Here is a 25,362-nt window from a genome sequence, read left to right on the forward strand (position 1 = left end):
TCAGAGTTGAGGGGTTACAAGAGGTTTCATGCCGTCAACTGGTTTATTGATTTTTTTTATTTTTTTTATTTTTTTTTTTGAAAAAGAGTGCTGGAGAATAATTAGGTGGAAAGAAAAGTCCAACTAATGATGTTGGCCCAACATGCGAGAGAATCCACATGCACCCCCCACCATAGACAAAATAAACTCCAGTGGATCAGAGACTTAAATGTAGCAGGTTAAATATGAAATCCTTGGAAGAAAATAAATGATTAGATCTGTGTGACCTTAGGTGAGGTGAGGCCATGGCTTCTTAGAATACACCAGCAACAAATAAACAAACTGGACATCATTAAAACATAGAACTTGTTTACAAAAGCAAAACTTTTGTATTTCAAAGGACACCATCTAGAAAATGAAAGAATCCCATGGAAGAAAAGCATATATCTGATAAGATACATATTCAAAACATAATCCAAAAACTGTGAGAATCTAGAGAATCTACATTAAAAGTAGACAATATACCTGACTATGTATTTCTCCAAAAAAGATAAACAGAGACCAACGATCACATAGAAAATGTCCACGTTACCAACCATCAGGCAAAAGCAAATCCAGCCACAGTGAGATCCACTTCACACACCCTAGAAAGGCTAACGAGACAAAAATAACAAGAATTGGGGCCAGCGATACGGTGTAAGGGGTGAGCCTGTGGTGCCGACATCCCATATGGGCACTGGTTCAAAACCCGGTTGCTCCACTTCCAATCTGCCTCTCTGCTACGGCATACAAAAGCAGCGGAAGATGACCCAAGTGTTGGGGCCCCTGCACCCATGAAGGAGCTGCTGGATCCTGGTTTTGGATCGGCCCAGCTCTGGCTGTTGCGACCATTTGGGGAGTGAACCAGCAGATGGAAGATCTCTCTTCTCTACCTCTGCCTCTGCCTCCCCGTAACTCTGCCCTTCAGATAAATGAATAAATCTTTAAAAAAAAAAAAAGTATTGGCTAACATGTGGAGAAACTGGAATTTTTAAAGATTTATTTATTTTTATTTGAAAGGCACGGTGACATGGAAGAAGAACAGAGAGAGAGAGATCTTCCATCTGCTGGTTCTCTCCAAACACTGCAGCAGCCAGGTCTGGTCCAGGATGAAGCCAGGAGCCTGGAACTCCCTGGTCTCCCTGGTCTCCCACATGGGTGGCAGGGGCTGAAGCACTTAGGCCATCTTCCACTGCCTTCCCCGGGCACACTAGCAGGGAGCTGGGTTGGAAGTAGAACAACCGGGACTCCAGCTGGTGCTCACAGGGGTGCTTCGCACACTGCTGGCGGGAGTTTGAAGTGGTGCATATTTGTGGAAAACAGTCTGTGGGTCCTCACGTGGTTACACCTGGAGGCACCATGACTCAGCAGTTCCACCCCCAGGTGTGTGCCCATGATAAAAGAAACCGCGGAGTTGCGGACACGGATGTTATCCACAGTAGCTGAAGACTGGGAACGGCCTGCTGTTTATTAACTGACAAGTGAATTGTGGTGTGTGCCAGACAGCGGAGAACCAATCACCAAGTGAAAGAGAAGGGGACACTGAAGCTGCTCCAGCGTGGGGCAGCCGTGAAGGCTCTGTGCCTGCTGAAAGACTGAAGACCACACATCGTCTGACAAATCGTTTAACGCCCACAGCAGACTCGTGGACAGAGGCACAAAGAACACTGCTGGTTGCCCAGAGCTGGAGGCAGGTTTGAGGAGCATTAGAGGGTGGCTCGCGGAAATGTTGTGAAGCTGATGGTGGCAATGGTCGCACAACCCTGAATTTCCTAAGAATTACATTGTTGCCTAGCGGCACCGGCACACCGGGTTCTAGTCCCGGTTGGGGCGCCGGATTCTGTCCCGGTTGCCCCTCTTCCAGGCCAGCTCTCTGCTGTGGCCAGGGAGTGCAGTGGAGGATGGCCCAGGTGCTTGGGCCCTGCACCCCATGGGAGACCAGGAAAAGCACCTGGCTCCTGGCTCCTGCCATCAGATCAGCGCGGTGCGCCGGCCCGGCGGCCATTGGAGGGTGAACCAACGGCAAAAAAAGGAAGACCTTTCTCTCTGTCTCTCTCTCTCACTGTCCACTCTGCCTGTCAAAAAAAAAAAAAAAAAAAAAAAAAAAAAGAATTACATTGTAGGTTTTAAATGGGTAAATTGTAAGGTACATGAATTCTGTCCCAGGAAAGCTGTTAAACACACAGAAGGAAGGTTCCGTGGGAGAGAAGTCACTTGAGATGGTCTTGGAAGAGTGGTAGGCATTGAGAAAGGGCATACGGTCTGGAGCCATGCAGAGTTGATGGAAAATGAAGGTTAGGTTTTTGGTTGTTTTTTTTTTTTAAGGTTTTCAGCATCCCAGTCAGCGCTGCTTATCACTAAGCTGAACTAGATTTTGAGACACAGCCACAAATAAAAAAACGTACTTGTCTTTGTTCCCTGCCTGATGCTGTGCCAAGAATACCTGGGTATTAGTACCACCACTTCCGGCCCTCTGCCCCAGGACAGGTGCTCAGAGAGGGGGTGTCGCCCCTGGAGGTGCAGGTGCAAGGAGACTGAGAGGTGGCAGGGACCTTAGTATTGAAAATCTACAGACCTCACCCTGTGGGCCAGAGAGCTGGGCAGGCAGGGTGGGCCTACCTCACCTCATTTGCATACTGAGGGGCAAATTCCTCACCATTTTATAGAGACTGTAGAAGCCACTGTGATCTCTAACACTGGAGAGGCTTTTATTTATTTATTTATTTATTTATTTATTTGGACTTATTTATTTGAAAGAGTTACCGAGAGAGAGGCAGAGACAGAGAAAGATCTATCCACTGGTTCACTCCTCAGATGGCCACAACAGCTGGTGCTGGGCCAGGTCAAAGCCAGGAGACTGGAACTCCATCAGGGTCTCCCAGGTGGGTGCAGGGGCCCAGGCACTTGGGCCATCCTCTGCTGCCTTCCCAGGCACATTAGCAGGGAACTGGATTGCAAGTGGAGCAGCCAGGACTCAGCCACATGGACCCAGCGCCCGTTTGGGACGATGGCATCAGGCTGTGTCTTAACTCGCTACGGTACAACGCTGGCCCCTGGAGAGGCTTTCAAGGTAGAATCTGCCATGATCTCGTTTTTCCTTCCTTGCTGTAGATACGTAGCCAGTACCCCCGCCAGGGTCCCACAGTCCTGAGTCCTGTGCAGGTGGGACTGACAAAGCTCGGTGCCCTGGAGGAGGACTGTGTACCCCAAGCGGTGCGTGTGTTGGCACTCGTCTTTGGTGGGCCTGGGAAACAGACCCCGGGAAGGAGATCTCCCTGCAGGAGGCTTCCTGGGGGAGCCCTTAGCAGCCACACCTGGAAGAAAGGGCAGGGACCAGGCGGAGGGAGAGGCGCGGCTGTGAGGCAGCTGCAGTGGGGCCTCGCGGGGCCCTCAGAGATGCCTGAGAGTAGGGCTGGCCTTTCCGAAGGGTCCCACGTGGTGGCCTTTGAACCACCGTGACAACCCCTTACTTGATACGAGGGCCCTCCTGCAGCTGCCGGCAACTCCCACAAAGGGCCTGAGCCGTGAGCCCTCAGCCGTCAGTCCTGGCACTGGGCAGAATGTCTGCCCTACATCTAGGGGCAAGCCTGGGTGGTGTGGGTCTGCTAGCTGTAAAGCCCCAGAGGAGACACTCCAGCGTCACACACTTACGCGTCAGCACCTTTCTCTGAAGGTCTCCTGGACCTTCTGGACAGGCAGGATGGCCCTGGGCACGTGTGGTCATGGCACCCTTGGAGTGTGATTGCCCCAGACTGAAATGCGATGTGCACCAGATTTCCGTTAATCCAGAATATCTCAGTTATTCCAAATACTGATTACATTTTGAGCAGAAACTATCTGAGCTACATTGGCTGAGTATGTTAATACTAATATTAATCCAAATTTCACCTCCTCCTTTTTTTTTAAATGTGCTACTAGAAAATTTTAAATTTCAGGTACAGGGTAGGTGTTTGGCACAATGGTTAAGACGTCACTTGGGATGCCCCCATCCCATCTGGAGTGCCTGAGTGCGGGTTCCAACTTCACTTTCACCCTGGCTCCCTGCTCATGCACACCTGGGAGGCGGCAGGTGATGGCGCAGTGCTGGGTTCCCGCCTCCTGTGGGACACCCAGATTTGAGTTCCTGGCTTCAGGCTTCAACCTGGCCCAGACCTGGCTGTGCAGGCATTTGGGGAGTGAACCAGTGGATGGGTGAATCTTTGTCTCTCTGCCTCTCAAAAGAAAGGAAAATAAATTGAAAAATAATGAAAGAATTACATGGGGACTCGCGCTATCCCTGTTATGTAAGATGACGCTACCGTGGCCGGCTCAGACGCCTGCATGGTGGTTCTTTCTGAAAGAAGGCATTTTCTCTTCCTGTGGTGGCAAGGAAGCTCCTCCAGAAATCCATGCCTCGCCCACAGAGAGACTCTCACAACCACTTGTTGTGGAAAACGAAGAAAGAAAACCCCGTTGGGTCTTAGTTCCCTCTTGCAGCTGATGCTATACCAATTGTTTACCATGTCGTTAGCGTCGTCACAGACCGGGAAGAAAGGCTGTGGGCGTGTCCCGGTGTGCGAAAGGAAGTCACTTACTCCAGGGTGACATTCAGAGGAAGCAGCCAGCTGAGGCTTGCCCCGTGACACTGGCTGCCACTTGGGCAGCCTTAACAGCTGTGACAACGTCTCTCTGAAGGCTTTTCCACGGGCATTGTATCATTTAATCCCCATTGCCGTCCCAAGAGGCGTGATTTTTAATGCCCTCGTTGCCTAGGCGAGGCAACATTCATCTCTTCAAAGTCTGTTTGCGTTACCTGCTGGCCATGTGGGCTGTGAGCTTCTGACCCCAGCCCCTTGGCGGGTGACAGCTTTTTTTCTAACATTAAAAAAACTGATTGAAACCAAATGAGTAGGGCTCTAGTCTAAGTCTTAATTCAAAGACCTTGATGGAGCTTGTGAATCCCATGCGTCTACACTGTGACTTCAGTATTGGTTTAGACCTCAGTTGAATCTGTAAATGCATTCTAGTCATTTCACGTAAGCTCACTATGCATCCTTCTTAACTCAAAGGTGCCTGTGACGTTTCCTTTTTGGGAGGACCAGATGCTGGAACACCAGATGTGTTTCTCAACCATTTCAAAACCTGACACTAACAGGCATACCTGTGAATTCACTGTGAGGTGACCCATTTCCAGCTGAGCTGGTCGAGGGGAGGCCGGGGTGAGATCCTCACGGCTCCTACTAGTGCAGTCACAGCTCACACACATGCAGAGATGCCAGGGACTTCATTTTTTAAAGATGTATGTATTTATTTGGAAGAGTTACACAGAGAGAGGAGAGGCAGAGAGAGACAGGGGTCCAAGGACTTGGGCCATCTTGTACTGCTTTCCCAGGCCATAGCAGAGAGAGCTGGATTGGAAGTGGAACAGCCAGGTCTCGAACCAGTACCCATATGGGATGCTGGTGCTTCAAGCCAGGGTGTTAACCTGCTGCACCACAGCGCCGGCCCCTAATGATTTCATTTAACAGTGACAAACAGATGTCTTCCAGATATTTTTATTCAAGACAAAAAAAAAAAAAAAACTTGCTTTTTTTCCAGTAAAAGAATGAGAATTTTTTAAATACTTGACTCATTTGTAAATGTAAAATGCATTTATTTTTGAAATCCAGTCGCCCCTCCCTTGGCATCCGTGAGGGATTCTTTCCAGGAAGTCCAGGATAACAAAATCTGCCGCTGCGCGAGTCCCTTCTGTGCAACAGCACAGTGGGCGCAGAGAGCCCACGCTCGCCCACCTGTCCCTCTCATCGTCTAGGGATGACGTCTCGCGGCTGAGACAACGTGAATGCCATGAAAACACTGTGGTGCTGTGTTCTTTAGGGATTGACGACAAGAACGAGTCTGAGTAGTCAGTGCACATACAGCTGTAGCAGGCCTGATGGTGCACCATCCGCAGTTGATTGAATCTGTTGTGTACAACCTGGGGATGTACAACCGCTGCAACGTGGAGACCGCCTGTGAACCCCAAATTACTTTATGCATCATTACGTGTGGACGTGTGGTCTTGTAGCCAACACCCTGCCCACTCTCCTTTTTACTTGCAGGCCAGAGGAGAAAGCGCCCGCACCTCCAGCACCCAGATGGCATCTCCACATGCTATCACTTGTCCCCAGGAAACTGTCACTGCTGATAGGAGGGAGCTTCAGTATCAGCTCAGCCAAGTCATTGTCTGGATTCATGGGAAAGCTGTGGCCTCTGGTGGTAGTCAGACCCAGGTTCAAATCCCAGCCCTGCTGCTCATCAGCCTGGTGGCCCTGGAGATCCCTTGTCCTTTGAGAAGTTGCCTTTCCTGTCATACAGGGGCTGGCATGAAGCTTCAGTTGAATCCACGCTGGAGCTAGAATGTCACATCCTCGTTGATGAGTTCCAGGGATTAAGAGGCAGTGTGGGCCGGTGCCGCGGCTCACTAGGCTAATCCTCCACCTTGTGGTGCCGGCACACTGGGTTCTAGTCCCGGTCGGGGCACCGGATTCTGTCCCGGTTGCCCCTCTACCAGGCCAGCTCTCTGCTGTGGCCAGGGAGTGCAGTGGAGGATGGCCCAAGTGCTTGGGCCCTGCACCCCATGGGAGACCAGGAGAAGCCCCTGGCTCCTGCCATCGGATCAGCGCGGTGCGCCGGCCACAGTGCACCAGCCGTGGCGGCCATTGGAGGGTGAACCAACGGCAAAGGAAGACCTTTCTCTCTGTTTCTCTCTCTCTCACTGTCCACTCTGCCTGTCAAAAAAAAAAAAAAAAAAAAAAAAGAGGCAGTGTGGGGCCATAGAAGGTGCTCTCAGACTCATGGGTTTGAAGTCTGGAGATGAGAGAAGTGAACACAGGTTAAGTACCTACTGTATACTGGGTGCTTCACATCAGTTGTGAACAACTCCGGTTATAACCACCCTGCCAGGTAGGTGTTGATAACCTCACAACCTCTTAGACTTAGTTGGAATTCCTATAAGCCACTTACTGCATGGCCTCGGAGACGTCGTTTACTCTAAGGTTCGGTCTTCTTACCTGTAAAACTGTAGTGGTGGTCATCCTGACATCACTTCCCTGCACCTCAACCACTTACCAGAAATGCTCACCACTCCCCCCCCCCCCTTTTAAAACATGATTTTCAATGAGGATTGAACTTTTTTTCATTTAAAACTTAGTTGAGAGGCAGAGAGAGAGAGAAAGAGAGCGAGCGAGCGAGCGAGCACTCACCTGCAGGTCCACTCCCAAATGCCTGCAACAGCTGGGGCTGGGGAGCCAGGAATTCAGTCCGGGTCTCCTCTGGGTTGAAGGGATCCAAGCACCCGAGCCAACCGCAGCCTCCCAGGATGTGTGTTAGCAGGAAGCTGGAGTCAGGAGAAGAGCTGGGACTTGAACCCAGACACTGCAGTATGGGTGTGGACAGCTTAACCGCTGGGCCACATGCCTGCCCTTCAGAAACGTTTAAGATTTAAATTTGTTCAAGAAAGGAAAAGCTGAAATGATTATCCTTTATTTTCTCGAGGTATAATTGACAAGTAAAAATGCTGCGCATTCAAAGTGTATAATTTGATAAATGTATACACTGTGAAAGGATTACTATAACTGAGTTACATATCTGCCACTTCACACGGTTAGCACATGTTTGTGTGTGTGTGTGTGTGTACAGTGAATACGTTAGAGCCACTCTTTAAGCTTACATTTCAGGTACACAATACATGTGCAGTATTTTCGGCCACAGTCACCACACTTGTCCACTAGATCCCCAAGCTGAAGTTCTCCTACCCAGCATCTCCCCTTTCCACCTTCACCCAGGCAGCTTCCACTCCACTCTGTGCTGTGACCTGAATTTTTCAGATTCCATACGTGAGTGAGGTCACGGGTCTTTGTCTTTCTGTGAATTACATATTTACTGTGTTTCATCCATGTGATCACAAATAGCAGAAATATTTTTAAAGAACTAAATCTTGTCTTTAAAAAAAAGATTTTATTTATTTGAGAGAGTTACAAAGAGAGGGAGAGACAGAGAGAGAGGTCTTCCATCTGCTGGTTCACTCTCCAAATGGCTGCAAGGGCCACAGCTGGGCTAATCCAAAGCTAAGGAGCCAGGAGAGTCTCCTGGGTCTCCCACGCGGGTGCAGGGGCCCCAGGACTTGGGCCATCTTCTACTGCTTTCCCAGGCCACAGCAGAGAACTGGATCAGAAGAGGAGCAGCCAGGACTAAAACCACCGCCCATATGGGATGCCAGCGACACAGGCAGAGGCTTAGCTCACTACACTACAATGGCAGTCCCAGAATATTTTTTTTAATTATTTATTTAAAAGGAAGAGAGACGGGAGGGGGCAGTTAAAGAGAAGCAAAGATCCTCCATCAACTGAATGACTCCCCGAACGCTCACAACACCTGCAGCTGGGCCAGGGCAGAGCCAGCAGGCCAGGACTCAGTCTGTGTCTCCCACATGACTGGCAGGAGCCTAAGCACTTAAGTATCAGCAGGAGGCTGGACTCCACCCAGAGCAGAGCCAGGACTCAAACCCAGACATTCCAGTGTGGGATGCAGGAGTCCCTAGTGGCATATTAATTGCTACGCCAAACATCCACCCCTATTTGTTTCTTTTTTATGCCTAAGGAATATTGCACAGACACGCACACACGAGCTTCAAAAAGTTCGTGGAAAGTTCACATTATCGGGGCCGGCACCGTGGCTCACTTGGCTAATCCTCCGCCTGTGGCACCAGCATCCCATATGGGCACCAGGTTCTGGTCCCGGTTGCTCCTCTTCCAGTCCAGCTCTCTGCTGTGGACTGGGAAGGCAGTGGAGGACGGCACAGGTGCTTGGGCCCTGCACCCACATGGGAGACCAGGAAGAAGTACCTGGCTCCTGGCTTCGGATTGGCGCAGTGCCGGCCGTAGTGGCCATTTGGGCAGTAAACCAACGGAAGGAAGACCTTTCTCTCTCACACTGTATATAACTCTACCTGTCAAATAAAAAAGTTCACATTATCTTGATTCCATTTTTCCATGAACTTTTTCAAAGCCCCCACCAACCCCATATTTTCTTTATCTGTTAACCCGCAAAAGGCTCTTGGCAAATCACCACGACGGTAGCAGGGAATGCGGCTGAAAGGAGTGGTGACAGGGGAGGGACCAGAGCCCTTCTGGCTCATGGCTTGAACCTTAATGTGGTGGGGATGTTTGTGTCCCCCCAGACCCACATGCAGAAACTCTAATGCTCAGGGGGCTGTTGGGGGGTGGGGAGCGAGACCCCATCTCCCTTCCCCGACGTGAGGTCACAATGACAACACCGCCTCCTCTGAGGGCGCAGGGCTCTTGGTGGACGCCCAGCCTGCCGGCACCTCACCTTGGACTTCTCGGCCTCCAGGAGGCTGAGACGTGATGTCTGTTCTTCAGAGCCACCCACCCATGGCACCTGATCATGGCTCCCTAGGTGGACTAAGGCAAACTTCCGAGGGAGAGGGGTGAGGGCGGACGCCAGCCCAGGGCCTGTGGCATGGCTGCTTTACGGGACGTGCCCCTCTTCTGCCCCAGCGGACGTGGGGCCTGCCTGCCCCCTGGCTAGCAGCCGCTTTCCTCTCCGTGCCAGCTTGGCTGGATGGAGAGCGCTCCGGGGCAGAAGAAAACTGCCAGAGTTGGGTTCTGAGCTGGAGAGCCCTGCCCTGCTCTGCTTCATCCAGGAAGTTTGCCTGTGCACGCATCCTGCCTGTCAGGCAGCCAAGGCGAGCAAACCTGTTTTCCATGGCAAAGCGCGTGAAGTCACTGCTTCCTAATCATGCGATGATGAAACACTGACATTTCTGTTTGTCTAAGAGATTTGCTTTATTTGTTAGTAAGGCAAAGTTACACAGAGAGGGAGAGAACGCTTCCATCCACTGGTTCACTCCCCAAACAAGGGCCTTGGCCGGACCAGGTTGAAGCGAAGAGCCTGGAACTCCACCTGAGTCTTCTGTGTGGGTGGCAGGGACCAAAGCACTTGGGCCATCTGCTGCTGCTCTCCCAGGCACATTAACAGGGAGCTGGATCAGAAGTGGAGCAGCCAGGACTCAAACCCGTGCTCATATGGAATGCCACCATCACAGGTGGCGGCTCGACTGGCTGCACCATGACACAGGCCCTGCTTCTGTTTCTCTTTATCCAACCATGGTTTAGCTCAGAACATAGGGATTTAGTGCCTGGGCTGGGCTACGAGCGATCTGCTTAATTAAATGTGCATATTGTTACAAAATCACAGCCATAAGCAACAGGCTCCGGAGGAAAGCAAGCTGTTGGGCTACTCGATCAAGTTGCCAAGTGGCCCCAATACTAGTGACTTGGCAATAGGTTTGTAGTCAGCAAAGGAAACTTACAACTGACAAGGCGGGGCATTGGGCCCCGCAGGTGGGCAGTGCTTGGACACCGGGGCCTATGTAGGGAGTGTCTGGGCCTGCGCCTGGCTTAGCTCCAGGTGCACACTCCAGGGGGCTGCGGGTGGTGGCTCAGGTGGTTGGAGCCCTTCGGCCTGCATGGGAGACCCTGATCAGGTTCTGCATTCCAGGCCCCTTTTAGCTTTTGGCTTGACCCTCCCTGACCAGCTCTTGTGGACTATTATCTGGCTCTGGGCTTTGGATCAGCACAGCTCTGGCCGTTGCAGCCAACGGGGGAGTGAACCACCAGATAGAGGACCTCTTTCTCTCTGCCTCTCCTTCTCTCTCTGTGTAACTCCGAATTTCACCCACGCAGGTGCAGGGGCCCAAGGACTTGGGCCATCTTCTACTGCTTTTCCAGGCCACAGCAGAGAGCTGGATCCGAAGAGAAGCAGCCGGGACTAGAACCAGCGCTCATATGGGATGCTGGCGCTTCAGGCCAGGGCTTTAACCCGCTGCACCACAGCACGGGCCCCTAAATAAGTAAATCTTTTTTAAATAAAGAGTACTAATAGTTTTTCATTTTTATTAGCAAAACCAAAGAGGAAATAGTGTATTGACGCGCCTTGTAGACAGAAAGGCCGGCACCCGGCCCTTGGGGCGGCGACTGCATACAGCGCCCTGTTCGCGCTGACGTCACAGTTCCTGATGGCAGCTCAGGGAACACCAGGCGCTGCACTAGGAGGCACGGACTGAGCTAATAAAGCGCCTGAACGCAGCCCCCAGCGAACAGATTCGGCTCAGGGGGCCGAGGGAGCGGCCCAGAACCGGCCTCCGGACCGCGCCCGCGCCGTGCAGTCCGGCCCCCAGAGGCCACAAGCCCCCCCTGGCCGTGCTGTGGGGTCCATCTGCACCCCGACCGGGCCCCCAGAGGCCACAAGCCCCCGCCGGCCGTGCTGTGGGGTCCGTCTGCACCCCGACCGGCCCCCAGAGGCCACAAGCCCCCGCCGGCCGTGCTGTGGGGTCTCTCCGCGCCCCGACCGGCCCCCAGAGGCCACAAGCCCCCAACGGCCTTGTGTGGGGTGCGTCCACGCCCCGACCGGCCCCCGGAGGCCACAATCCCCCGCCGGCCGTGCTGTGGGGTCCGTCTGCACCCCGACCGGCCCCCGGAGGCCACAAGCCCCCGCCGGCCTTGTGTGGGGTCCGACCGGCCCCCAGAGGCCACGGGCCCCCGCCGCGTCCGCTCTCCGCCGCGTCCAGCGCAGGAGCGGCGACAGCACGCCCCCACCCCGCCCCAGCGGCGGCGGCCAGCCCGTGTCCCCGGGCGGCCCGCAGGTTCGTGTTCCTTGTTTGTGTTCCCCGGGCCGCGGCCTCACTCTGTGTGGAGGCCGCGTCGGGGCCGAGGGAGCAGGCCCGGGCGGAGGGGCGGGCACCGGCGGCGCACGGGACGTGTCCGCGCTCGCCCGCCGCCTCAGCCCGGCGCCCCGCGCAGAGGGCCCGGGGCACGTCGGGGAGACGCGGACTCTCGAAGTGTCTGGAAGGTTCTCGGCCCGGCTGCCTCCTCACACAGCGCAGTCGGTTGAGTCGCTCGACCCCGCCCCCTTCCCAAGGCCCGCCCCGTTCGCGCCCGCGCTTTCCTGGCGTGCGGCGCGCTCGGCCGCGGGCCAATCGTGTTCCTGGGCTTCCCGTTACGTCACCAACAGCCAATCAGAGCGTCCGGCCCGCTTGGCCCGCTGGTGTCGCAGCCCTGGGCTGACAGGAACTGAGACACCGAGCGCTTTCGTCAGCGGGCAGAGCCTTTGAAGTGGTTCGTGGAAAGCCTGCACAGAGGCGCGGGTTGACCTCGTTGCTGCCGTGGGCGAGCCCCACGTGGGAACCGGGGACCTGACTCAGCCCGCGCTGGCCCGGCTAGGGGGAAGGGGCACGGCCGCGGAGGGGCGCGGGAGTTAGCAGAGGGCAGAACAGGAGCCCTGCAGTGCGGGTTTCGTTTTTGCTATTTTTGCTTTTTAATGGGGCCACGCCTGCTCCCGAGCCTGCACCCTGAACGCCTGCCGCAGGCCGAGGAGCTCGCTGGTGTGCAGAGAGGCGGGGCGCCCCCGCTCCTGCAGGCCTGGGCTGGTTGTGCGCACCCCGCTGGGTGCCATGAGATTCCCTGAACAAGTTCATCTTCGCTTAGATTAACCGAATCAGGCCTCCCTGTGTTTCAAGCGAGGTGATGTTTTTCCAAGACTTTCTACCTAGCATTCTTTAAAAAAAAAAAAAAAAAAAAAGTTTTAAATTTATTTTCTGTGTTTGGAAGACAGATCTTCCAGCCCGTGATTGAGTCCCCCAAATGCCTGCAAAGGCAGAGGCTGCTGGGCCAGGTTGGAGCCAGAGCCGGGAACAATCGCGGTGTCCCACGGGAGTGGCAGGACCCAGGTGCCTGAGCCGCCCCCTGCGGCCTCCCAGGGTGCGCGTTCCCGGAAGCTGGCACTCAGGCGCTCCCATGTGGGATGTGGTCCTGACGGCTGCACCAGCTGGCTGTCCTCGCCCGGGCTGTGAGCTCCGGGCGGGCGCGGTAGTCACAGATGCTCTGCGGCTCCCACCTGGCTGCGGGGGCCCCAGATGAGTGATGCTCTGCCTCCCAGCCCTGCGTCTGCTGAGGACGCCTCCCCCGGAGGCCTGAAGGTGGCCTCTGCTGTGGGTCACGCTTCCTTTGTCCCCTTGTGGTCTTCGTCGCTAACAAGAGCTTCCCCGTGGCCTGTGGTCCGCTCGCTTTCATCCCGTCCTCAGTCCCCTCCAGGAGCCAGGGAACCCTGGCCCTCAGGACAAAGCCAGCCTGCCTGGCCGGGGCCCACTGTCTGGGGCGGCTTTCCCACGCAGCAGCAGAGGTGAGAGGCCGCGAAGGCCCTGTGGCCCTAAGGGCCCCGCCGAGTCAGGCCCTTCTGGTGAAGCTCTTGTCCACGGCGTCCTCCTGCCAGCAGGAAGATCTCAACACGGCCGTGCAGACGGAGCCTCCCTGGTAAGGGCTGTGTGAGCAGGCCCCTCACCTCCACCCTGGACTCTGCGCAGCCTCGGCTCTGATGGCACAGCCTCGCCTTTCACCGTCTCTCAAACTTCTGAGCGTCCTTTGGGATCCGATTCGGATGTCACCTCCCCTATGCATCCCACCCAGAAGACCGGCTGCCTCCCCTGTGCTCCCAGAGCAGTGTGGAGTGACGACCACTGTGGTACAGCCAGGGTGTGGCAGGGTCATCTCCCTGCCATGCAGTCAGCTCCTGGAGGCCAGGGCCTTTGTCTCAGGGCCTGTTCTGTCCCTGCTGGGAACAGCGAGGAACCCTCCGGAGAGTACGGCAGAAGCGGGCTTCTGTGGAAGCGCCAGGCCCAACCGTAGCATCCTGCCCATGCCACCACCTCTGGTGACCAGCTCTCTGGATTTCCTCCTCGTAGACAGAATGGCTCAAGTGCTCAGAACAACGTGTGAATGAGTGAGTGGACACACAGGAAACACATGGTCACAGTGACTTCATTGCTTCAGATCAGCACAGCTCCGGCCATTGTAACCAGAGGACAAAAGACCTTTCTCTGTCTCTCCTTCTCACTGTCTGTAACTCTACCTCTCAAATAAATAAATAAAATCTTTAAAAAGTGTAATAGGTGAAAGAAACCAGATACTGGGGTGGTTGTTGGCTCAGTGGTTAAACCCCACTTTTTAAAAAGATTTATTTATTTATTTGAAAGAGTTACAGAGAGGCAGAGGCAGAGAGAGAGAGATCTTCCATCCACCTGTTCACTCCCCAAATGGCTCAACAGCTGGAGCTGGGTCTATTCAAAGCCGGGATCCTGGAGCTTCTTCCAGGTCTCCCACACAGGTGCAGGGGCCCAAGGACTTGGGCCATCTTCTACTGCTTTCCCAGGCCCTAGCAGAGAGCTGGATTGGAAGTGGAGCAGCTGGGACTCGAACCGGTGCCCATATGGGATGCCGTTACTGCAGGTGGCAGCTTTACCCACTATGCCACAGCGTGTGCTGTAAACCCCACTTTTGACACCCACATCCCCTGTTGGAGTGTCCTGGCTTGGGTCTGGCTCCGCTCTGCATCCCAGCTTTGTGCTGGTGCACACTCCGGGAAGCCAGCAGGTAGCGACTCAAGGAACTGAGCCGCTGCCACCCATGTTGGAGACCTGGGTTGAGTGTAAGCTTCTGGCTTCCTTCCTGGCCTGGTCCTGGCTGTTTCAGGCATTTGGGGAGTGAACCAGTAGATGGAAGATCGCTTTCTCTCTGCTTTTCAAATAAAATGGAAAGAAAATACTTTCCTTGAAAAGAGTAAGCGGCACATGGGAGATCTGTCTAAACAGAGTAAAGCAGCACATGGGAGATCTGTCTCTCTTCCTCTCTCTCTCTCTCTGTCTGTCTCTCTCTGTCTCTCTACCTTTCAAATAAATAAATAAATTTTTGGTAGAACCAAACAGAAAGCATACTCTATTCCCATTTTTCTCCACAAACCATATGCCAAGAGCCTCATGTGAATAGTCTTTATCTATTTTAAGATTTAACCTCCATCTGCTGGGTCACTCCTCAAATGCCACAAACAGATGGGGCAGTGCCCAGTCACAGCCAGGAGCCAGGAATTCCAAGTGGGACCCAAGTACTTGTGCCGTTTTCTGCTGTCTTCCAAGTTTGTTAGCAGGAAGTTGAATGGGAAACAGAGGCGGGACTTGATCCCAAGCACTGTGCTAGGAGATTTGGGCAGCCCAAATGGCGGCCCGACTCGCTGCCCCCAGTCCCTAGCTGCTTGTGTGTATTAAGTGAAGTTGCTATTTGAGGGCACCTTGTACTCATTAGGAACCACAGGCCAACCTCACAGATACTATGAATTTTTTAAGAGCTGACCAAAGTGTTGGATGCACGAAAAACTACTAATTGACTCCAGAAAGTGACAATAAAACCATAAAATCATTAACAAATGTTTAAATGTCTATAAAACATGATTTTTTTTAAAAGATGACTTACTTAAGAGGCAGAATTACAGACAGAAGAAAGGAGAGCCTGGGAGAAAGGTCCTCCATCCACTGGTTCACTGCCCAAATGGCCACAACGGCCAGAGCTTGGCCGATCCGGAGCCAGGAGCCAGGAGCTTCTTCCGGGTCTCCCAGGCAGGTGCAGGGGCCCAAGGACTTGGGCCATCTTCCACTGCTTTCCCAGGCCACAGCAGAGAGCTGGACCGGAAGTGGAGCACTCTCTGGCTGGAGGTCTCTGACCTAGATAAATCTTGCTTTTAAATACAAAAAAAGAGAGAAGCAACCAGGACATGAACCCACAGCACCAGCCCGTAAACTTGATCTTCTATCAGGTGGCTACCACTCCATTCGCACATTTTCCAGTGTTCACGTGTGTGTGCGCGTGTGTGTGTGTGTGTGATACTTGCACATGTTTAACGTGTGAGTCCTGAGGGCTCAGTACCAGAAGTGAGCTGCCTTTGAGTCCTGTCTACCTCTGGGAGCTCTGCATCTTTGAATTCCTTAAGCTCTTTGAGTCTTAGCTTCATTGTGAAGAAGTGTAGTGATTGCTCCTTGGGGTTGTTTTGATCATTAAAGGTACACAAAATCCTGTGTACATGCACTACATACTTACCCCACAGGAAGGACTCAACAAATGGTGGCTATTACGGTGACAGTAGTACTGAGTGTGGTCATGTACACTCTGTTGTCCCGATGTCTGTCTGTGGGTGACTGGGGCGGTGGTGGGAGCTCAGAGCGCAGTCCGTCCTCGGTCTGATTGGATAACGGGTTCGGGCTTAACCAGAGCCAGAGAACAGCCTTGCTGTGTTGGTTGTGCTTGCGGAGCAGTGGGAGGAGGGGGGCAAAAGCGTGGCGCCAGCCGACAGCGTTTTAAATGAAAGCTGCCACCGCCGCCGCCGTGTGGAAGACCACGGGCGGGCCAGGCCAGCTGAAGCTTGCCTCGCCTCGGGAGGCTGGCTGGGCGGTGGCTGAGTCACAAAGCATTTTATGCAAATAGCAAGCTGCCAGTGACTGCGTTGTCCTTGCCACAGCTCAGGATAAGTGAATTTTTAAAACTTGTCTTTAATGGCGTGCGTGACTTGCGGTGGTTTGTGTGAGAAGAGACTTTCCTACAACTTGAAGTTGGCTTCGCGCTGACCCCCTGTCATCTTCACTGGGAGGCGCGAGACGCTGTGACGTGGGAACGTTGCTGGTAAGCCGGAGCCCAGAGCTTGTGAGGCCGTGGACATGTGTGTTTGGAGGCTGCGCTGACGTGGACCAGGCCCTGGCTGTCAGCTGCGACTGAGGGCGCAAAGCCATCTGCCCTTGGGTGCATGGGCTTCACCTATGAAACCAAGCACAAAAACCTCCAGGCAAGACCCCCGTAGACCTCAGCGGTCCCGGGAATGTTTGATCTGTGACTGGAAAGGGACAGTGAGACGCAAATGAGAAGGTTGAAGTAGTGCTTGAGCAAGACCAGCATGGCGTAGAAACAGCGTGGGTGCTGTGGGCAGCACGGAGATCAGAAATGCAGCGCTCTGGGTGCAGGAGCAAGTCCTGTCCCGCGTCCCCTGTGTGACTTCAGCCCAGTCGCTTAGCCTCTCTGTGCTAGTTTCTGTGTCTGTGAACAATGAGTGGTGATACCACTGCGTTGGTTTGAAAATAGATGAACTGAATGTTTCTCAAGTGCAAAGCAGTGGCATAGGGAGTTCTTGTGAGTTTTCTGAGTTGGGGGCTGTTTATGGATAACTCGGGATCACAGAATTACAGTGTCTCCCGCTGTGTTTAGGCCAACACTAGGGTGGGGAGTGAACATTCTAGAACAGTAGAAGGAGACCGCTGCGTGCTTGTCTGTGGTCTGCACAGCTTTAGGAGCGCCTCCTGGCAGAAGGGAATTTCTGTCTGTGTTGGAAGGGGCTGTGCTTATCGCTCAGGGGTTGCAAGGCCAGAGCCTGAGGGAGAGGCCCCTGCGGCTTAGCCGTGGGCACTGAGAGGTGGGGCAGGCCTGAGGACTCAGTATTCCCTCCCCTGCATTTCCAAAGGGAAGCAGAGCAGGGCGTGAGGAAGCTGGGGGACCGTGGTGGGCAGCCTGAGGTTAAGTCACTCAGCAGCCAGTAACGGGCACCTGTTAGGTGAGGCCCTGGGCGTGCAGGGCTGTCTGGGGCTATATTCCTTGATGCTCTCTACACAAGAGGCCCTGGTGTCACGGACTGAAGTTTAAATCCTGACCCACGATTTGGGCAAGTGGTGGTGTCAGGTGTGGAAGCTGTTACGGAAATACCATGTGACAGAGGTGTCAGGTCAAGATGGTGTCTTCGGCTTGTGCCTTGAGAATTTCCGCCTGCTCCAGATATGTGAAATGACAGATAAAACATGAAAAGAGAGAGAGGAGTAATACCATAGCCTCCCTGAGAAAATAACACATAGCTCTATGAAGGAGAGAAGAAACAGACACACAGCAGTAAACGGGTCCCAGAGCTCTGGGCGGAGCAGCGGACGGAAGACAGGAGTCAGGCCTTTGTGCAGGGATCCAAGGGAGGAGCAAGACCGGACGCAGGCCCCTGCTTCAGATGAGGTCCCAGGGAAGGGGCTTCCCTCTTCACACATCTGCACACGCTCCCCTGCATGCTCATATATACACTTGCACACTCACACGTGCACACACACAACTGCACACTTGCCTATACATGCACATATACTTGCACATGTGCACACATTTGCACACACAGAGGTGTGTGCACTTGCACACTCACACACGTGCACACGCACATGTGCACACTTGCCTACATGTGCACATATACTTGCATACACGCACACATTTGCACACACAGAGGCATGTGTGTGGGTGTGTACTTACACACATACTCGCACACTCACACATGCATGTGTGCACGCACATAACTTCCATCTGTGAAAGGCTCCCAAGCACTGCGCACCTGGCACGTGTCTGGACCTGTGGCTCATGCGGCCGTGTTCCTGAGCAGACGGAGAGGCCGCGACCTGGGCCAGTCTTTCCAGCAACTCAGTGCCGACTGCGTTTCCCCTCTGTGGGTGGAGGGCTGAGTGCTGGACAGGAGTCCAGGGGCCGACGTGAGACCCAGTTCTGGGGGCAGAGCTGGAGCAGGACGGAGCAGCCAGGAAGTGCCCGACAGCAGAGCGGTGGGAGTGAACCAGCGGATGGAAAACATCTCTCTCTTTCTACCCCTGCCTCTCTCTAACTCTGCTTTTCAAATAAATAAGTAAATCTTAAAAAAAAAAAAAAAAAAAGCTTCCTGGGCCACACCCACTGCATTCTGGGAACATTACTCTGAGTCCATAGCAATGGCTTTCTGCGCAGAAACCCGGCCGGAGAATCTGGCTGCAGCTGGATAGTTACACGCTCCGTACAGCTGACACCTTGCAGGGAGGGGGTGGGGAGGGGCGAGGAGCCCACTCTGCACCCAGTACTCTCCATGGGAGCTGAATGCATGCACCGCCCTGGAGTAGGGCTCTGTCCTGTGTTTGTTACCGATGGGGAAGTCGAGGCTCTAGGGGTGAAGGGGCTCCTCCCCATCTGGCCAGGAGGGCTGAAGTGGGCCCTGGAGCCCCCGCCTGCCCGTGGCAGCGCCCTTTCTCACGCCACGCTCTGTGCACAGTGGGCGAGGCTCGATAGCTGGGAGCTCTGCAGGAGACCCTGGGCGCAGATGAGCTGCCAACATGAGTGACGGTCCCCCTGCGCTTCAGAGGTGACACGGCCAGTGATTGAGGGGAAGTGACACGGAATCACTTCTAAGTCACAGCGTCAGGGCGAAGATAAAGCACTCCAGGACTGTCACTGGGAGTGACGGAGGCGGCAGCCACGGGTGGTCTGGGAACAAGTGGCAAGGCCTTGTCATTTTGCTGTCTGGGGCCCGAGGTTTCAGCCAGCCCCAGAGGGGCCTGGTTCCCACATGGGGAATAAACAAGGTGACATCATGGTGACACACTCCCGTGGGACTGTGCGAGTTTGCTGGCTCTGTTTGCTGCTCGCCTGTGGTCTCTCAGGCTGCTAATCATCTCTGCGGCAGGCGTACGATTCTGCAGCTCTCTGGGGTGGATGACAAATGGCAGTCTCCTGGTTCCTTTGCCCTCCAACGTGACCCTCAGGACTCGGCCTGCCCATGTAGGGTGAGGGCCCCCTGGGCACATGCAGAGTTCCGGGGAATCAGTGCCCTTGCACGCTGGCTCCCAAACCCCGAGTGCACTCACCTCTCCCCCCTCTGCTTGCCTTTGCACGTGACCGTGGACACCTCTGTGGCAGGTCACAGCCAGGCAGATTCCCTGGCTAGTCCGTCCAATCCCTGAAGGAACACTGTGTGTGGTACCCACATCCTGAGATCCAGCTTAGTGCCCCCGGCTGGTTGTTTCAGCGCTTGATGGCTGCTCCGTTCTCTGAAGTGGGCCAACAACAGCCAGGGTGTCTTGGGGTGTCTGCAGCGGTGAATTTAGGGACCACCCGTGCCAAGCGATGATACGGCCCCCAGCCCACACACAGTCACTACCGTCAGCGAGCTCATGATCACAGAGGCACGCAGCCTGGTCTGTTGATTCAGGGTCAAGCCGGACATCGTAGCCCGGTGGTGTCCAGGGCGTCGGTGAACGCTTTCCCAGCTCCTTACCTACAACACTGCCCGCTCAGTCACGTCTCTCATTTGGACTTGACCTTCTCTTCCTTCTTCCTCCAGCAGGAGCTCCTCCCCATCCCTCACATGCCTTCCCCAAGAGCCTGGATCTGTGTGCCAGCCAATGGCTCTGGGGCCTCTGCCTCTCCCTGGCCTCTCAGTCCCCCCAGCCCTCCCCCCACCCCACCTCCCTGTGCCCATGTTATCCTAGCGTAGGCGTCTCCCAAGGCTGAGGGACTGGGTGTAGGAGGGGAAAGGTGGGTCCATCTTCCACGCGTGGGCCCCAGCTGCATCCCCAGCAGAGAGGTCCGTGAGTCACTTCCGGTACCAAGGGTGCATCCGGGGGACGGGGCTGAGGCTCTGAGAGCTCCCCAGAAAAGAGCTCTGGGAGGCAGGAGAGGGGAGGACAGGGAGAACCGAGAAGCATTCCGGAGGCTGGAAGGAGCTGCTGGTGATGGGCGGAGCTGGTGAAGTGGGAGTGGCTCTCAGAGTAGCAGGGAGTCCCAGGGCTGGGGGTGCAGACAGGAGCAGGTTGCCTGGGGTCCTGTGCGTGTTCGAGGGGCCCGTGGGTTGTGCTGCACACTTGGACCGTCCAGTGGGTGCTTGATGCCTATGCCTGAAGCCCAGATGACAGGTCTCTGTTGCCAGTGGGGACAAAGCCATACCCCAGGGGGAATGAGAAGAGCAGCGGCCCGGGGCGGAAGCTGGAGAGCAGCACAGCTGGGCAGGCCCAGGCCCAGCAGCTGGTGGGAGCAGGTGTCCTGTGGCGGGGAGAGCGAGTCGTACCTGGTCACTGCTGCCCACGAGGCCGGGAGCGCTGGCCCTGCCTGCACCATCTCCTCGTCGCTCACTGTTCCTTGCTCAGGCCCAGCACGGGGCCTCGCCCGTCCCTTGCATGCATCCAGCGTCTTCCTGTCCCCGACTGCTCCTGCTGAAGCTCTCCCTCCCAGGGCAGGACCGTCCTCCCCAGGAGAGCTCTCGGCACCCCCCGCCCCATCCCTTCCCCTCAGTTAGTCCCTTGTAGCTCATGGCACTATCTGAGACTTTTATTCTTATTTATTTAAATTTTTATTTAAAAGAGTTAGAAAAGGACAGAGAAAGAGGGGGTGGTTTAAAATTGTATTTAAGTTAGAGAGAGAGAGAGATCTTCCATCTGCTAGTTCACTCCCCAGATGGCCAGAACTGAGCTAGGCTGAAGCCGGAAGCCAGGAGCTTCTTCCCGGTCTCCCATGTGCGTGCAGGGCCCCAGGCACTTGGGCCATCTTCCACTGCTGTCCCAGGTTTATTAGCAGGGAGCTGGATTGGAAGTGGAGCAGCCAGGACACAAACAAACACCCACATGAGAAGCCATATGCTGGGCTTTCAGCCTCCCAAGCTGTGAGTTAAAACCTCTTTTGAAATTGTTTTGCACCAAAATAAACTCATACTTTAAAAAAAAAAACATTATTTATTTGAAAGGCAGAGTTACAGCTAGAGAGGAAAACATACACACATACACACAGAGACAGGGAGAGAGGGAGCTTCCATTCTCTGCTTCACCCGAAAGACTGCAAGGACCAGGAGTCTGGGATGTGGGTGGCAGGGGCCTAGACCCTGAAGCATCACCTGCTACCGCCTCAGGTGCACATTAGCAGGGAGCTCGATCAGAAGCAGAGTAGCCAGGACTCAGCCACGCGCTCTGATGTGAGATGCAGGCACCACACACCCTCCCTTTAGAAACCAAGAGTTACGTTAGAGGTTTGTTCCCAAGCCGGAGATCAGCTTGATTCTGGAAAGGAAATCTTTACCAACTGCCCCAGTTCAGAGAAACCTCTTTCAGAAACAGCTACTACGTGAAGTCTTAGGCTCATGTGGACACACACGGATATCATGATGTTCAGTTATCCAAACGACACTAGCAGTCTCACTAACTGAAACCAACTCTGGTCACTCTTAGAAGCCAGCAAGGGGACAGGCAGACCCAAAGCAGCAGATTGTAGGCTCCTGGGAGTGAATGAGCCCCCCCCCACCAGTGCGGTGGTCTCCATCTGTTTTGCATTGCATGTTGTGCTAGAGTATTTGTGCTTTGATTTATAGTAACTTCTCATGCTGTGCAATTGATTTGCACTGAACACAACTGGAAATGAAAACAATGGCTGAAAAGATAAGATAGGGACTAGCCCCAGGACCTCCCGCAGACAAGTCCCTAGTGTAAAATGGCCTGGTCTCTGGATATAGCCTGCGCACTTCCTCCCTGACCCTCTAACTCCTCTCCACAGTGCATATACATCTAACACAATGTCGGTGCCGTGTGAACAGTTGTTAGACCGTGTTGTTTAGGGAATATTGACAAGAAAAGTCTGCACATGTGCAGTGCAGATGTGGTTCCTTCTGAATTTGGTTTATGGTTGGTTGAATCCACAGATACCAAGGCCTTGCTGTGATTGTTCAAGTCTGAGCCTCTTTGTTGGTCGTAAACATGAGTGCGATGAAAGCTACTTCCCGGGGCACTGAGGGTTACCTGATGGCACACATGTCAACGTGCCAAACAGGTGCTCTGGCACCTCCAAGACCCTCAAAAATGATAGACGCAGATCTGTGTCTCACGTGCTAGGCCAGGCCATGACTCAGAAGCCGAAGTTTCTGCTCCGTTTCGCTATTATGTTACTGTCTTGTGCAAGAGGACAAGAAACAGGCTTGACGTGCAAATGAGCGGCCTCTTCTCACCTGGTCCCGCCTCACGGTCTCTAAGCTTTGCTAGATCTATTTTAGGCAGGCAGTTGAAGGAGTTGGACAAATGCATGCTCCTGTGTAACCACCAATCCAGATACAAAGTATTTTCATCACTCCAGAATGTTCTCTCATGTCTCTCCACAGTCAGTCTCCTCTCAGCCCCACCCCCAGGTAACCACTGATTTCATTTCTGTCACCCCAGGATAGATTTGTCTTTTCTGAAATTTCTCATTGTAAATAAAATCATAGAGCATGTAGTCTTTTTTTTTGACGTTATGTATTTTTATTTATTTATTTATTTTTTTTGGACAGGCAGAGTGGACAGTGAGAGAGGGACAGACACAGAGAAAGGTCTTCCTTTGCCGTTGGTTCACCCTCCAATGGCCGCCGCGGCGCGGCCGGCGCACCGCGCTGATCCAAAGGCAGGAGCCAGGTGCTTCTCCTGGTCTCCCATGGGGTGCAGGGCCCAAGCACTTGGGCCATCCTCCACTGCACACCCTGGCCACAGCAGAGAGCTGGCCTGGTGGCCTGGAAGAGGGGCAACCGGGACAGAATCCGGCGCCCCGACCGGGACTTGAACCCGGTGTGCCGGTGCCGCTAGGCAGAGGATTAGCCTAGTGAGCCGTGGTGCCGGCTGACATTATGTATTTATTTGAAAGTCAGAGTTACAGAGAGAGAAGGAAAGGCAGATAGAGAGAGAGAGGTCTTAACTCCCCAGTTGGCTACAATGGCTGGAGCTGTGCCAATCTGAAGCCAGGAGCCAGGAGCTTCCTTCGGGTCTTCCCACACGGGTGCAGGGGCCCAAGGACCTGGGCCATCTTCTGCTGCTTTCCCAGGGCACAGCAGAGAGCTGGATCGGAAGTGGAGCAGCTGGGACTCCAACCAGTGCCCATATGGGATGCCGGCACTGCAGGCGGCGACTGTACCCGCAGCACCACAGCGCGAGCATCCCATGGTAGATTCTCCCGTAGCTTGTTTATCAGTTTGCTTGACTTGCTTTCAGCTTTGGCTGTTGGAGGTGACTGCTGCTCTGATTGCTGTGTACAAGTCTTTTTGTGACTTTTCATTCTCTTTGGGAAATGTCTTACTACAGAATGGCTGGGTCGCATGGGCAGTGTCTGCTTACGTTTTTAAAAATCTTTATTATTTTATTTTTGTTTGAAAGGCAGAGAGAGAGAGAGAGAGAGAGCGAGCGAGCTCACTTGCTGATTTATAGCAGTCCAAGCTAGGCCAGGGCTGAAGCCAAGAGCCAGAAACTCAATCCAGGTCTCCCGTGTAGGTGGCTGTGGCCCAAGTTCTTGAGCCATCATTTGCTACCTCCCAGGCTGTACATTAGCAGGAAGCTGGAATCAAGAGCAGAATGGCATTTGAACCGATGTGCTCCCATATGGGATGTGGGGGTCCCCAGCGGTATCTCAACTGCTGTACAAAACACCCACCCCATCTACATTTTTAAATGTCTATGAAAATAGCAAATGCTGAATGAGAGCTACAGATATTTCACGTCCTTTTTAGCATCTGTTGTCATCAGGCTTTTTACTCTCGGGTGTTAGTGAGTATGAAGTTGTAAGTCATTGTTGTTTGTTGCTAACACAGACAGACAGACAGAAATCTCCTACCTCTGTTTCACTCCCCAAATGCCTGCAACAGCTGAGGCTGGGCCAGGCTGAAGCCAGACACAGGGAACTCGATCCATGCCTCCTACATGGGTGGCAAGGACCTAAGCGCTTGAGCCGTCACCCGCTGCCTCCCAGGGTGCACGTTAGTGGGAAGGTGAAACTGGAAGCAAAGCTGGATCTTGAACCCAGGCACTCCCGTAGGGGAGGCAGGTGCCCCAAGTGGAGTCTTACCCATCGCACCAAATGCCTGCCCCGGTTCATCTGCCCATGGACTGAGCATACACTGAGGACGAGCCACAGCGCTCGCAAGCTCTCCTGCTGCACAGGGAGAGACAGTTCAGTAAAGCAGCAACAGTCCAGAATGATGGGCGCCCTCACGGGGCGCGCCCGACTCGAGGAAGGCGTATCTGAGGAGCTGAGAGCAGTTTGCCGCAGGCGGAGGGCTCAGGACAGAGAGGGAGGTTGCTGAGGGGCCTTGGTTGGAAACAACAGAATGCACTTGAACTTGGGCAGAAACTGCATTTGTGAAAGGGTATTGTAGTTCATGCATGCAGGAGGGCCAGAGAGATGTGAGGGCAATCTGGCTGCGACATCCGTCACCCCACCGATGGCCAGGGTTGATTCGCGGATCTGGCTGCCTGGGTGGTGTCCCCTTCCTCCCTCGCCACTCCATGTGCATCCGTCACCTCATCGAAGAGGACGGACTTCCCTGGTAGAGGAGGACCAGTCTTCCTTCAAGGGTACACAAGTAGCTGCACTCCCCTGCTAGAACCTCCAAACAGGCTCCCAAGGGAGCTAGAGAATGAGATTCAGCGGTCCGGGGGCCAGACCACCCCCAGGGACTTCCAGCAGAGGGGCCCCCCTGCCACCACCCGTGGCTGCTGAAGCTGCCTGGCTCAGGGGCCACAGACACACGCACTTGCACCACGGCCACTCCCCGGGAGCTGGTTGCCTGTGCCGTTGTCCTTACCTTCAGACGGACTCTGCACAGTGCCTGCTCCCACTCATCGTCCCTTCTGAACAAAATCCTGCCCGACTGTGCCTG

The 25,362-nt window shown here is 54.2% G+C and overlaps 1 protein-coding gene across 1 annotated transcript in view; it reads left to right on the top strand.

The window, feature by feature from the left end:
• Positions 1-16,540: 16,540 nt before the first annotated feature.
• Positions 16,541-25,362, top strand: part of VGLL4 (vestigial like family member 4) — a 192,996-nt gene continuing 184,174 nt past the window's right edge. The window contains exon 1 of the mRNA XM_002713048.5: positions 16,541-16,559. The gene's annotated coding sequence lies outside the window, so the exon portion shown is untranslated. The remainder of the gene's footprint in view (positions 16,560-25,362) is intronic.

This window comes from Oryctolagus cuniculus, chromosome 10, assembly GCF_964237555.1.
Source record: "Oryctolagus cuniculus chromosome 10, mOryCun1.1, whole genome shotgun sequence".
NCBI lineage: Eukaryota > Metazoa > Chordata > Mammalia > Lagomorpha > Leporidae > Oryctolagus > Oryctolagus cuniculus.